This window comes from Dipodomys spectabilis, unplaced genomic scaffold (genome assembly GCF_019054845.1).
Source record: "Dipodomys spectabilis isolate Male_0828 unplaced genomic scaffold, ASM1905484v1 ptg000125l, whole genome shotgun sequence".
Lineage (NCBI taxonomy): Eukaryota > Metazoa > Chordata > Mammalia > Rodentia > Heteromyidae > Dipodomys > Dipodomys spectabilis.
In genome coordinates this window covers 4,799,706-4,813,173 of record NW_024870802.1, presented here as the reverse complement: position 1 = coordinate 4,813,173, position 13,468 = coordinate 4,799,706, and the positions used below count along the sequence as shown (strand labels likewise).

The following is a 13,468-nucleotide window of genomic DNA, read 5'->3' as shown; positions in this document are numbered from 1 at the left end:
TGTGTTTCCTTGGTCTTGGAGCCATCTGGAACTTCAGGAAGAGCCTCTCTCTCTCTGTGAGGGACAGGGAGAGAAAATGTTATTCTGGTAGAGGCTGAGGAATGAAGGCCAGGACAGCGAATAGGTCCCGGACAACGTACCAGGCCCCACAGCAGACGATCCATGGAGTTGGTGTGGACAAATGTAAAACACTGGGTTTTGCTAATGAAGCCCCATTCCACCATGGCAGGCAGGGTGCTCCGAATGCTGGCTTTTCAGATTCTTAGGGTTGGTGCTTGCATGTGATCTCTAGGACAAACCTCATGCAAAGCTCATCTATTCATTGTGGTCTTGTGTTTCCTAAATAGAAAAAAAAAGCTCTTGTCTACAGAGATAATTTTATGATCTATGAAATACAGCCTCCTCTTATAAATTCTTGCCCCCGAGGGGCTGTGCCTTTCCTTGGCAGGCATTCTTCAAGGGAGGCCCGGGGGACCAAGCAACACTCTAGTTATTTTTAAGTCAAGCATATTCACACTGATTCCAGGACAGTGACAGAAGAGCTGCATCCTGCATAAGCTATGATTGAGCAGAGGATTGCCCTAGAGGGTGGAAGGGAAGACTTGCCCAACCCTTTCCCAGAAAACCTCACATGACAAGAGGAAGCGATGCCCAGTAAAAATAGGATTTTACGTTTCCTATGGTCATGCCTAGAGCACCTGTCACCACAGCCTGTTGGCTGCTTGCCTTTCCATGCTAATCCTGGCTGACTTTAGTGAAGATCTCCTTGGGAGTCAATAGCATTGATTTATCTTCTTATTGTACAAGGGTGCTGTTCCTCTGAACTCACTTGCAGGTTCGTTTTAGAGACCCTTGAAAAATCCCTGTACCCTATGACTTAATCATTTTTTTTTCTAGAGCTTTAGGAAGTCTGTCTGTCTTCTAAAGTAGTCTCAGGACTGTGTATAAATAATCAGCCTAGAAGGAGCTGGATTTTGAATTTTCCTCACACAGGTTAGTAAACTTGTTAGAGAAACTAAGACCCAGGTGTTAAACTTACACCAATGTATAGATGATCTAAGCACACCTCCACATTTTAGCATTTGGTATAGTTTTTCCTTCCCATTCTTCTCTTAATAAATATTTACTGGGAAGTTATTATGTGTAAGGGGCGGTAGTAGACACTAAAGATGTTTTATTTAAATTTATTTAGTTTTCTTTTAAAATTACCTTTTAGTAGTTGTGCAAAGGGTTTTCAATTCAGCATGTCATCTTGATCCATGGAACCCTTTTCATCTTTTTCTCCCCTGTCTTCCAACTTCACCCCTTATTTAAATTTAGTATGGTCTTTTGGTACATATGCCTGCCCAGCCATCTTGCTGTGTCTACCCTCCGTCCGTGTGTTTGCTTCATCCTGTTCTTCCATACAAGTCTGGCTGGAAGGACTCCAGAGAAACACTAGGCTCTGTGTGGTTAGCACAGATCATGCCTCTGTAAAGACTGTGCTAGGCTACTGGGTGTGCAGGCCCCTAACCCCAAGGCCCCGTTATTAGCGCTGGGGAGTTGAAGTGCGAGGCATCCCATAAAACAGGAAGGATATAGAATGCAGTTGAGCAAGGGCACATGTTCTGTGGCTCATGACTCCTCTCTAGAACATCTTGATATTTAAATTTCTAATCCTCCATCATCGATTCATGAATTTATTCAATCAGTGTTGATTAAACACCGGCCATGTACTAAGGACTAGGGATGTAGAGAAGAGTATGGTGGGATCGGTGACTTCCAAGAGCTACAGGCTGCAGGTCAGACTAATCCTCAGCAGATCTTGAGCCAGAAGTCAGCATCTGTGTTTCCAGTGCTTCCTAATCCCATCCTATTTGGCAGTTGGACAGAGTTGCTGTGTTTGCCTTTGTGACAATTTTTTTCTAGAAAGCTGGTTTAGGCTTTTGACATTTCCCTAGAATGCAGAGGATTCCCACAGAGGCAGAGTTGGGATCATGTAACAACATGGTTTCTGCCAATCAGACACTCATGTAGACGTGTGTGTGTGTGTGTGTGTGTGTGTGTCCTGGGGCTTGAACTCAGAGCCCAAGCACTGTCCCTTAGCTTTTTCATTTGAAGTTGGCATTCTACCACTTGAGCCATAGCTTTGCTTCCAGCTTTCTGGTGGTTCCTTAGAGATAAGAGTCTCATGGACTTTCCTGCTCAAGCTGGCTTTGAACCATAATTCTCAGATCTCAGTGTCTTGAGTAGCTAGGATTATAGGTGCCCAGGTTAGTGCAGAATTTTTGTATTCTGAACTGACACTACCAGAGCACAAGCTCAGCTCTTCACTTATGAGTCAGATGACCACAGGCTGTTATTGTTCTTTTCCTCTTCTATTTCTTCATATGTAAGATGTCAAAACTAATAATCTCTATGACATAGGTAGATCTGTTCTGTATGGAACTCGAGTGGTGAGTAGAATGGAACTAAGTAACAAATATGCTATTGTATACAAATTAAAAACAATTCGATCAGAATGTATGTGGGGGTGTGGGGTTGAATTAGATTATGGATTAGGGCAAATGGCTCTAAGTAAGAAGACAATCAGATAGTCTAATAATAAAGAGCTTTATTCTCTTTTAAATTTATTTTTCCATTTTTTATTTTTTATTTTATTTTTTAATTTAATTTAATTTTATTTGTGAACATACTGTACAGAGGAGTTACAGTTACATGGGCAGGATAGTGCGTACATTTCTTACCAAGCATTGCAGCCTTCTCCTTTGTTTACCCTTCACATCCCTTCCCAGCCTCCCCCCTCCCCCCCTAATCCCAATCCTCCTTCCTCCCCCCCCCCAGCCCCCCCCCCCCCCCGCACCAACGTTGTAAAGTTCGTTTTGAACATGACAACTTGTACTTCTCATTGTTGCAACAGGTCCACCTGTATCCTTAAACAACTGGTTTTTCCCCATCTCCTCCACAAGTTATACTGACATCAAATATAGTGAAAGCAAGGGTTATACTGTGGGGGAGGGACATACAAAGCAACAAAGAGATAATCTTATAAATGTGTTAGAAACACATGCATGAAAGAAAAAAACATTAAAATACACATCTAAGGGTTCATTTTCCTGACATCACATTATCTGACCTTTTCCGCTTGACTCATACATATACTAGATATTACAAATAAGGAAAACCATGGGACCTACGTTTCTTTGGGCCTGGCTTACTTCACTTAATATAATTTTTTCCAAGTTTTTCCATTTCCTAACAAATGGGGCAATGTCATTCTTTCTGATGGAGGCATAGAATTCCGTTGTGTATATATACCACATTTTCTTGATCCATTCATCTACTGAGGGGCATCTGGGTTGGTTCCATATCTTAGCTATGGTAAATAATGCTGCAATAAACATAGTTGTGCTGGTAGCTTTAGTGTGGTCTTGTTTGTAAACATTAGGGTAAATGCCCAAAAGTGGGATTGCTGGGTCATAGGGGAGCTCTATGTGGAGTCTTTTGAGGAACCTCCATACTGCTTTCCAAAGTGGTTGAACAAGTTTACATTCCCACCAACAATGAAGTAAGGTTCCTTTCTGTCCACATCCCCTCCAGCATCTGTTGTTGTTAGAGTTCTTGATTTTTGCCATTCTAACTGGAGTGAGGTGATATCTCAATGTTGTTTTGATTTGCATTTCTTTTATGGCTAGGGATGTTGAACATTTCTTCATGTGTCTATTGGCCATCCTTCTTTCTTCTTCAGAGAAGTTTCTCTTTAAGTCTTTCGCCCAAAAAATATGGAACGCTTCACGAATTTGCGTGTCATCCTTGCGCAGGGGCCATGCTAATCTTCTCTGTATCGTTCCAATTTTAGTATATGTGCTGCCGAAGCGAGCACTATTTTTCCATTTTTTATTAGCACCAGTTGTTTGTACAAGGGAGTTTCATTTTGACCTGTTCATATATAAATACATTGTACCTTGAACGGACTGCTTCCATCTTCCTCTCTCATATTTCTTCCCTCCGTCCTTCCCAAATCTGTCTCAGGAGGTTTCATTGTTACATGTTTACTCCCGTACATTAGGGGTTCACTCTTCTTCATCCACTCTGTTTACCCACCCTGGACAAGACCCATTTTACGATCCTGTCACTCACCTTTTTTCCCCCAGTGCATGCTACTTGTTCAAAGGGTTTTTACCATGGTAAAATTTGAATTGAGGTTCATGGCAATTTCATTTTTTTTGTTGTGAAAATACTGTACAGAGGGGTTACAATTACATGGACAAGGTAATGAGTACATTTCTTATCAAGCATTGTAGCCTCCTCCTTTGTTTCCCCTTCCCATCCCTTCCCAGGCAATTTCATTTAAAAATATTTTTGGATTATAAAGATACTGTACAGAGGGGTTACAGTTACTTGAGTAAGGTAATGAGTACATTTCCTATGGAGCATTGTTACCCTATCCTTTGTTTTTCCCCCTACTATCTCTTCCCTTCTTATCTCCCCAACTTCTCCCCCACCCGAAGTTGTAAAGTTAATTTTCAACATAGTGTTTTGTACATCTCATTGTTACAATGGGTCAACCTGTATCCTTGTTTTAGCATTTTGTTATTTCCCTTCCCCTCCCCAAATTAGAAAAATATATATACCAGATGCAGGAACCCAGAATCAAATACAGTGACCACAGAACCAGACCCAAAGAAACATAGGTCCCATGGTTTTCCCTTATTTACAATAACTAGAATACATCTAGGATAATCTTACCAGACAAGCAGAAAGGGTCAAAAGCTATGTATGACTATATAAGCTTATATGACCATATAAGATGATGCTAAGTGAAATGAACCCCAAGATATGGACACAAGAGTTTTTCTTTGCTGTTGTTGTTTTTAATGTACTATATGATTTTTTTTGTTTCTTTTGTATGTTCTTCCCCCTATGGTACAACTCCTGTTGTCACTGTATTTGATTCTGGTGCCCTGCATCTTGTATAGACAATTTCATTTTTGTGTGTGTGTGTCCTAGTACCGGGGCTTGAACTAGAGCTTTGTGTTCTGACCTTTTTTTTTTTTTTTTTTTTTTTTCATTCCTGGCTGGCAATCTACCACTTGAGCATCACCCACATTTCATCATGATAACATTTTCCTATATGCATGCAATGCAATTCTATCTTTCAGATCTTTACAATTTTAATGTTTTTCTTGGGTAATTGTACTTTAGGGGCCTGCTGTATGGCTTTGTATAGGAGTGAGAAGAAGATACTTTTGATTTTCTCTCAATCTTGGTGGGAAAACATCCAGTCTTTCCCTGTTACACATGACAGTAGTATAGATTTTTTGTTTATTGATCTTTTCAAATGAATAGGTTTCAGTATCACTGACTGCTGTTTTTCTTTTCAATTTTGGTGTTTCTGCTTTTTTAAAAATTATTTTTCCTTGTGTTTGTTCTGTTTCATTTTCTTCTTTGTCTATTTGTTTATAAGGAAGGGTAGGTGACTTATTTGAGACTTTTATTATTTTCAAATACAAGGCATTAATGCTATAAATGGCTCTCTAAATGCTGCTTCAACTGCATCCCACACATCTTTATGTTCTTTTTCTCTTTTATTTTAGTTCAAAATATTTTAATTTACCACATTGTTCCTCTTTTATGCAAGTCGGATGTGTTTCTTAATATCCAGATATTTTTTCAGGTATCTTCTGGTTACTGATTCCTGGTTGAGTTTGCTGATGGCAGCAACACATAATTCATATTATTTATATTCTTGCAGATTTGTTGAAGTTTGCTTTATGCCCCTGAATAGAAGCTACCTGGTAAATACCTGATCTTGGGTGATGGTCTAGTGTTGGCTAGGTCTTCTTTATCTTTCTTGATTTTCTGTCTGTTTTGTCTGTTTTTTTGCTGAGGGAGGAATATTGAAGTCTCTGGCTGAAGTTGTAATGATTTGCATCTGTAAGTTTTGTTTCACATCTTCTGAAATTCACTATGTCATGTGGCTACTCATTTACTATTGTTTTTTTTCCCCTAGGGAATGGCTTATTGTCTTGGATTTTTTTTGGGGGGGGGGGGGTCCGGTCGTGGGGCCTGAACTCTGGGCCTGGGCATTGTCCCTAAGCTCTTCAGCTCAAGGATAGCGCTCTACCACTTGAGCCACAGTGCCACTTACGGCTTTTTTCTTTTTGCTTATGTGGTACTAAGGAATCGAATCCAGGGCCTCAAGCATGCAAGGCAAGCGCTCTACCACTGAGCCATCTTCCTAACCCCTTGTCTTGGATTTTCTAGAATGGAATTTTCCTCTTAGCTCCTGATAATATTCTTTTTCCTGAAATTTGCTCAAGCATGCAAGGCAAGCGCTCTACCACTGAGCCATCTTCCTAACCCCTTGTCTTGGATTTTCTAGCATGAAATTTTCCTCTTAGCTCCTGATAATATTCTTTTTCCTGAAATTTGCTTAACTACTGACTAATACAAACACTCCAACATTTTTTGATTAGTACTTTCATAGTTTTATCTTTCTTCTTATTAAAAAAAACTTTTTTTTATTTTCAACTTAAAAATCTATAGCTGGTTTTACAAGGGGGTTACAATTTAGCATGAAGATGCCCATTTATCTTGATCAGGTTGCCTCTTCCCTCATTTTCTCTTTTCCCCCTCTCCACCTACCCCTTCTCCAACCTTACTTAAATGATATATTTTATGTTTAAAGTAGAATTGTAGCAGACAGAATGTAGTGGAATTTGATTTTTTAAAAGTCAATATGACAGCCTACCTTTTAGCTAGAAGGTTCAGTCTCCTCATATGTAATTGTATTTATTGATATGGCTGGATCAGAATCCATGTTAGATGGTTAATCTTTGTCCTATTTCTTCTTTGTCCTCCTACCACACATTTTATGTCTCTTTTGAGCATTTTTATGATTCTATTTTATACTCTCTATTGAATCATTATTTTATCACAAGTTTGTTTTCCATTCTTGCCTTACAGTTTAAAATATAAGTTCATAACTAACTAGAGCCTTCCTTCAAATATTATTATATCGCCTCATGCATATTACAACAACTTCACAGTACTGTGTTTCCAATGCTTCCCTTGACTTCTTTATGTTACTGCTGTCATCTACTTTACTTTTCCATGCACTATAAACCAACGGTGCAATGCTATCCTTTTTGCCTTCAACTGGAAATACGGAAATCGTCAACATTGTGCTCTGGATCACTCTCTTTTTCTTTGTATAAACCCAAGTCTGATATCCTCTTCCTCTGCTTGAGCTCTTCCCAGGTTCTGATGGTGATGTGTGGTGGAATTCCCTCTGCTCCAGCTTAGGTCTTTGGATGAGTCTCCCTCTTGTTCTTGGCATCAGGGGATTTATTTATTTATTTATTTTGCTTCTAGTCTTTTATAAATATATATATATATATATTATTGTAAAGATACTGTACAGAGGGGCTACAGTTACACGATTAAGGTAATGAGTATATTTCCTATCGAGCATTGTTACTCCCTTTGCTTCTAGTCTTATCTATGCGTTACAAGTTTGCAGCTGATTTGTTTTTTTATCACCCATCATTTATGTGTATCTAGAGGGAGGCTTCTTGGATTAACTCAGGCTTATTATTGATCAGAAGTCAATTGGTGTATTCATTATAAAATGATCACACTGGAGTCTACTTAATAAATTAATTTAAAAATCAATCAAGTTTAATCTTTAACAAGCTTCATACCACATTCCTGAAGAACTTGCCACTGGGTTTGCTAAGGTCAAAGTATCTTAAAGATACCATGCCCTTTGTCCTCAGATCGTTCTCTGTATTCTAAGGCATTGTATACACAGTAGTCTTTGAGGTTTAATGTTTTGTTTGTTTGTTTGTTTTTAAGCTGGTCACAGGGCCTGAACTCTGGGCCTGGGTGCTGTCCCTCAGCTCTTCAGCTCAAGGCTAGTGCTCTACCACTTGAGCCACAGCACTACTTCCAGCTTTTTCTGCTTATGTGGTGCTGAGGAATCAAACCCAGGGCCTCATGCATGCAAGGCAAGCACTCTACCACTGAGCCACCTTCCCAGTCCTAGTGTTTGTTTTAAGGCAGCAGCTGCAAGAATATGGAGCTACAACAATAAGTTCTCATCCTATATGCTGTCTTAGGCTGAGAAGTTTTATTTTGCTTACATTTAAGGCCACCTGTTTCATGAAGTCTCTAGGAACAGTCTTCTGCCTGCTCCTCTGTGAGCTGGGGGGTGGGAGTCTCCACAGCACGCACGTGATGCCCACACGCTTGATCCCTTGAGTTTCCTTTGGTGTTATTTTCCTAGGCTGGAAGAGGTCACTGTTTAGTGAAGAGGTGCATTATATGTGTGCTGTTGGAATGTTTCCTCTTTCTGTTCATCTCTGGACACACTCAGCCTCTAGGATGACTCATTGAGTCCTCAGTGAGCATTGTTAACTCTAGAAGAAAACCAAGAGTTGAGGATGCCTGGTAGAAATACAAAGTACAATATGAAGGATTGCTCCCCCCTCCCACCCCCCATTTTCCCAGGTGCATACAGACATTAGGTAAACCACCAAAGATAAGCAGAGACTGCCTGACGCAGGCAGAGCAATTCACCTAGGTCTGGCCGTAAACATTCCATTGTGGGCCCAACCAAAAAGCCCCCCACCTCCCTAGACCTAATGACTTTTTCATTAACCTCTACCTCTCTGCTCCTCCATAAAAACCTAACTCTTGTTCAACCTCTTTGCACAGTCTCTAAGTCTGCGGGAAGGCTGTGAGTCTTGTTGGTATATCTCAATATACAGTCTTAGCCTGTTGAAGATGAAGTCCGGCCTATTTCCTTCCTTTCTCCTCCATTTTCCTAACACAATATGGAAAATAGGAAAGAAAGGGATCAATTTAGGCAGATGCAGCCAGGCTAGGAGAGAGAAAGGCAGGACATCCACAAAGGCAAAAGGAGAATTGGAAGAGGAAATCCATCTTATTCAGAGAAAGAAGGACACGGGACCCGCAGACTGAGTTTCCTCCTTGGTTCATTTCATCCTTGTTTGCTCGTGAGACAATCCTTTCATTTAGCAGATTATGTTAGCCATCAGAAACTTGAACTGTGAGGGACTGTGTTTATTTGTCTTGAATAATTATACAAAGTATCCCTGTCATGAAAACCAGGAGTATACTCAGGCAAAAAACCATAGTTTATTTTTCCTTAATAGAATAAATAAGAATTTTCAGTGCTAGGTCCCACGAACAAAGCAGCAGAAACAAAAAACAAATAAAGCGTTCTTAAATAGAACAGACAGAATGGAAAGATGTCTCTTCATTTTGATTGTTATTGTAAAGATGGTGTACCGAGGGGTTATAGTTATATAAGTCAGATAAAGAGTACATTTCTTTTTGAACAATGTCATTCCTTCCCAGGTTCTCTCCCAGTTTTTCGCTCCCATCTCCACCCACAAGTTGTATAGTTCATTTTCAACATAGTGTTTTAGTATCCCTGCTACATTTTTCACTCTTTGTCCAACCATTTCTGTACCCCCCACTTATAGGAACAAACGACAAAAGGAAGAGAAAACAAAAACAGCAACAAAGAAAAAAAACTCTCTTGTTTCCATTTCCTGGAGTTCATTTTGATGCATTTTATTTTACATGATCAGATGCACATAGCTCTTGGGCCTTTATGTTCCTTTCCTAGTGAGAGCAAAGGAGGATATTCTTAGGAGAGGAACACAAAAGACGTCTCTTCTTTATTAGCATCTATCAGCAGCACCATGGCTGGGTCCCCCATGGGGTCTGAAAAGTGTTCATTAAATCCTCTGTGTTTGTGCTTGGTGCAGTGAAATTTCAGGATAAAGGAAGACAATTAATATACTGATTTTAGCAGGAAAGGATTCCAGAGAGCACATCTGTTGCTTACACAGTCTTTGGAAGGCTTGGAGGAGAGTGGCCATGGAACACCATCTACTTTCAGTAGATGGGGGAATGTAGAATCCCAGGGTGCTGGGGGTGTGATCCAGCATCCTGTAGCCTGTAGGCAAGTGATGAATGGGAACTTGCCCAGAAGCTATTGCAAACCTCCTTGTGCCAACTGTCCCACGTCTCCTTGCCGCTGTTGGAAGAAGACAATGACACCTTCTCTTCTTCCATCCTCCAAATCTTATGGGAGTGTTTCCTAGTAGATGCTAAATCATATCTCTGCTGACAATAAAGTTGAGAAATGTAATTTCTAGGCTTTTAGCCCAGGCAATACAGGGTAGAGCTATAAAGAGAAATAGTGCTGAGCACAAGTAGACAATGTCTACTAAAAGAATCTTCCACTGACATTCATAATGATTTAGCTGTGTTCCTGTGTTTTCACTTCATGTCTACTCTCCCTCCTTCTCTTCTTCCTCTTCCTCGTTCTTCTTCTCCTTTTTGCTCTTTCTTTTCCTTCTCTTTTTCTTCCTCTTCCTTTTGCTCTTACTTTTTTATTTTGTTCAGGCAGGTCTGGAACTTGCTATGTAGCTCAGACTGACCTTGAACTCATGCTCTTCCTGCTTCAGCTTCTGGAACATCCTATGCGTTGTTGTTGTTGTTGCTGCTGCTATGCTTTGTTTCTCTTCTACTTTTTGCAGAGTTTTGAACCCAGAATCTTAGCACGCTGGTAAATTATCTATCACTTGAACTATGCTTTCAGCACTTTTGCTTTTGAGACAGAATATTACTGTTTCTATTGCCTGGCTGGCCTCAAACTGGTGATCCTCCAACCTCTGCCTCCTACCATGCCATCATCGTCATCCTCTCTCTCCTCCTCCCCCTCCCCCTCCTCCCCCCTCTTCCCCCTTCTTCCCCCTCCACCCCCCTCTTCCCCCTTCTTCCCCCTCCTCTTCCTCCTCTTCCTTTTCCTCCTCTTCCTCCCTCTCCTCCTCCTCCTCCTCCTCCTCTTTCTCCTCCTCCTCCTCCTCCTCTTTCTCCTCCTCCTCCTCCTCCTCTTTCTCCTCCTCCTCCTCCTCCTCTTTCTCCTCCTCCTCCTCCTCCTCTTTCTCCTCCTCCTCCTCCTCCTCTTTCTCCTCCTCCTCCTCTTTCTCCTCCTCCTCCTCCTCCTCCTCCTCCTCCTCCTCCTCCTCCTCCTCTTCCTCCTCCTCCTCCTCCTCCTCCTCCTCCTCCTCCTCCTCCTCCTCCTCCTCTTCTTCTTCTTCTTCTTCTTCTTCTTCTTCTTCTTCTTCTTCTTCTTCTTCTTCTTCTTCTTCTTCTTCTGTGTGTGTGTGTGTGTGTGTGTGTATGTGTATGTTGGTCGTCAAGGATGAGTTATTATAGTACTTTGCCACTTTCCTGTTTATTGTTTATTATTTTTTCTGTAAGTGGTTGTACAAAGGAGTTGCTGTGTAACAAAAGTTTATGAATGCATTGCATCTTGACCATGTCTTCTTAACAAGTTGATAGTGACTGCTACCATTAGGATCTTGAATGTCCTCCATGTACTGAAGGCTCAGTCCCCAGCTTGGTCTGTTGGTAGATGACCTTGCAGGAGGCTTAGGCCATTGGTGGGCCCCCCTGAAGAGGGAAAGGAGATGTCATCTTTCCTTCTGCCTCTCTTCTTTTGCTTCCCATCTTCTATAGGTGACCAGCTTCATGACAGGCTAAAAGCAAGGACTGGAGACTCCAAGAGCTGGGGCAATGGCCATCTCTGTGACTTATTCCTTCTTCACCTGGGGTGTCTGCTTCTCTTAGCACCTTGAGATGAGTCAACACCATAGGAGATGAACCATTGGAGGAGAGAGAGTCTGAGCATCTGGGGACCACGGCCATCCAATCTATCATGGATGTAGGTCAAGGAACCAAATACCAACCTCACTCTCCATTTGGTCAGTGTTTCTACCCCATCAGTATCCTCTGTAAGATACTCACCCAGCAGTTGCTTTCCTGAAGAAGGATCTGGAAAGTCCCTAACCAGCTGGGTTCCAAGCTCTCCTTCTTTCATTGCTTACCCCATTCCTGGTCCTGGGGATTGAACTAAGGGCCTGAGTGCTGTCCATGAGTTTTTTTTTCTTTTTGTGTTCAAGGATAGTGCTCTACTACGTAAGCCATAGCTCAACTTCTGGCTTTTTGGTGGTTAATTGGAGCTAGGACTCTCATAGACTTTCTTGCCTAGAGCTGGCTTCAAGCTGCTACCATTAGATATCAGTCTTTGGAGTAGCTAGGATTACAACTTGAGTCACCAGTAGTTTTAGGTGGGGTTTTGGCATCAAAAAAACTTAATATGGACATAAATTGACATTGGAAACGCTTTGTATAACTATTTAAAGATAATAACACTTGATTTGAATGGGTAGCTAGAGCTAAGAACCCTTCCGGTCTCCAGTTTGTGTCTTTGAAAGACAATGCAAGGTTACAAGCTAAGCTTCAGCAATCAGCTCTCAGGAACACATCTTGGCTTTCTCCCATACTCTTGACTGCTGACTCTGCCACTACCAATCAGTGTTCTACTACCACTTGGCAGTGAGGACATCAGGGGATGAATTGTGCTCTACTTCCATCCCTTTAAAAAGTTCTCTGATAGAATATCTAAGGGAATTTAGAGTGCTGGATTAGTTTGCCTCCATACCAGCTAACCTGGAGAACTCCACTAGGATGAGAGTCTGTGTAAGTGGCCACCCCGGGGAGCTGTAATCCCTGCATAGATCACCTTGAAGGTATAGATTTTTCCTTAATGATTAATAGCTTGCTTCTCTTCCCTCCTGAGAATTGTGGATGCCTTATTAGCATTCTGCCTGGGAGATAAGAGGAGAGCGATGCCTTGGGAAGCCACGGGGAAAGTGACTCAGTGATATGCCTGGCTCTGTACCCCATTCTTCAATAATGGGAGGCAGTTGTGGGAATATCCAACACGATGGATCAGAGTTCTAGGCAGCAATTTAGAAAGGCTGGCTCAGGGATAAGTGAAGACCTTTTGGAACAGCTTCACGATCTGGACCAGGATACACTGAAGATAGTAATGGGTCTTTAGTAGTATTAAGACTACTTCCAGCCAACTTGAAACCTATATTAGATTTTAGAGGAAACCTGGGACTTTTCTTTTCTAGCATTTCTCTCTAGGCCTTATACTTATAGATCCCTTCTCTTTTAAGTACAGTTTGAGGGTTAGCTTCAACTATACAGGAGACTGAAAAATATCCGGTGCAATAAATACCTCATATATTTTGGTGATAATTATATTTCATAGAATCTCTCCCACTGTTTATCAGCTTCCTCTCCTGAATAGCAGTGTCTAGTCTCAATGGTTGTATTAGGTATTTGTTTGGCTTCACAAAAACAAAACAATGCACCAGAGATTGGTTTAGTTTGAGAGGAAAGGAAGGGAAGGAGGTTTTTTTTACTTTTTGTCTTTTGTAAGTATTAAATTCCTTGAAATAAGGCTGGATCCAGAACTCAAAGAAGAACTCAGCAAAGCTCTACTTCATCTCAGTGTCTTAACTGTGTTCCCCTTAGCATGAGGCCCTTCTCAGGCAGTCTTTTTCCATTTGTGAGAAAAGATGGCCCACAC

General features: G+C 41.2%; 1 non-coding gene across 1 annotated transcript; it reads right to left on the bottom strand.

Annotated features, from left to right (window-relative positions):
* Positions 1-3,755: 3,755 nt before the first annotated feature.
* Positions 3,756-3,862, bottom strand: LOC122116055. The gene has a single exon (XR_006148872.1). It is a non-coding gene; the product is annotated as a U6 spliceosomal RNA (small nuclear RNA).
* Between the last annotated feature and the right edge of the window lie 9,606 nt (positions 3,863-13,468).